This window comes from Miscanthus floridulus, chromosome 3, assembly GCF_019320115.1.
Source record: "Miscanthus floridulus cultivar M001 chromosome 3, ASM1932011v1, whole genome shotgun sequence".
Taxonomy (NCBI): domain Eukaryota; kingdom Viridiplantae; phylum Streptophyta; class Magnoliopsida; order Poales; family Poaceae; genus Miscanthus; species Miscanthus floridulus.
In genome coordinates this window covers 80421266-80422803 of record NC_089582.1, presented here as the reverse complement: position 1 = coordinate 80422803, position 1538 = coordinate 80421266, and the positions used below count along the sequence as shown (strand labels likewise).

General features: G+C 41.1%; 1 long non-coding RNA gene across 1 annotated transcript; it reads left to right on the top strand.

Moving 5' to 3' along the window:
* The first annotated feature begins 529 nt into the window (after window positions 1–529).
* Window positions 530–1108, top strand: LOC136545993 (uncharacterized). The gene is made up of 3 exons (XR_010781204.1): window positions 530–573; window positions 662–792; window positions 869–1108. It is a non-coding gene; the product is annotated as an uncharacterized lncRNA (long non-coding RNA).
* Window positions 1109–1538: the final 430 nt, after the last annotated feature.

The window sequence follows — 1538 nt, the reverse complement described above, 5'->3', positions numbered from 1 at the left end:
ACAGTGAGGTAATTTCATTATGCCCATCATTTCTTATCCTTGAATTCACTTCTCATTTTAACATCTGGTCATGCACAGGATCTTGAGTTTACTCCCCCAACCAAAGCAATCCAGTACTATTCGGCTGGTCCCAAGCCTGCCCTGGGGTTTGATGCTCCAAACTTAAAGGAATTCATGAAAACTTCTGCAACTTTGGATTTAGCACCTCTAAAGGCACTCATGAGAACTCCTGCTACTTCAGCTGCTGCATCTTCAAGAGGGAAAAGCAAAAGGAAAACACCTGAAAGTTTTCTCTTACCCAAAAAACCAAGGACCAAGAAGGCCAGATTATCCCTTAAGGCATGAATCTTTTATTTTCTTATCAGGTCAACAATCTCACTTAGCAGTAAGCCTGACTACCTCTATATTCATTACTTCCATTGCAGCCACAAGTCAAAATTCCCATACTGGGCAATACCTCAGCGTCTGCAGAGCTAACCCCTGAAGTTCCTACTGAAGAAATTCATGATAGCGAAATTTCAGAGACTCATGAAGCTGAAGGTTCAAAGGCTCATAAACCTGATGAGACTATAGGTAACATTGTTCAACCAATTCTCCTTTTCTTTCTTTTTAATAACATCTACTCTCTTATGCTCATTATCATTTACTTCACTGAAAATAGATGAAATCTTAGATGAACTGGCAAGGGAAACCTCTCCTGATCAAGCTCCAAACCTGTCCCCTCTGAATCTTCAGCCAAGTTCCCCAGCAAGCCAGGGTATAACCCATCCTGATGATCAATCATCTCAGCAGGTAATCCTTTGTTTTACACTATATTTTAGCAAAATTACCCAATCGGCTAACACCTTCTTTCTTTTCTTTTCTTTAGAAGAACATCGCTAAACCGACCACCAGTTACTCCTTCTCTATTGAGGATTACATCATTGAGAAAGGTGAAGAGATTACTTCCCATCAATCCTTATCGCTGGAAAATCAGTCCCGGCTAAAAGAGGTGATCATTCTGCTAAACAAGGATATCATCAGTCTGGTTCAGGATGCAGACCAGATAAAAGACCTCCTTGAACTTATTGATCAAGATATCCCATCTGCTCTCAAGGTTCCCCTAGAATCTGCAGCCCATCTTGACGACCATTTTGCTATGGTGAGAAGGGCAACCAAAAATATATCTTCGAGGACCGCTCTACAGAAGGATAGATCTCTGAAAAAGCTAGAGATTAAAGATCTTCACTCTCATATCCAGACTACGAGAAATTCCTTGGCAACCTTAGAGCCTGAACTGAAAGCCATGGAGGATGAAAAAAGCAGACTAGAAGCTCAACTAGCCGAACTGAATGCCAAAATTCAGTCTCATAGGGCCCATATAACTAACTTGCCGAAGAACATAGAAGCAGCTTCACTAAAGATAGCTTCGACCATCAAAGAAGATCAGCAGATCAAGACTAAGCTATCCAGCATCCAGAGTTCTGAAGATGAAGATCAAAAAGTGCTAGATAATGTTAGCCGAATCAGGACTGAGGCTATAGAGGCAATTAATCATC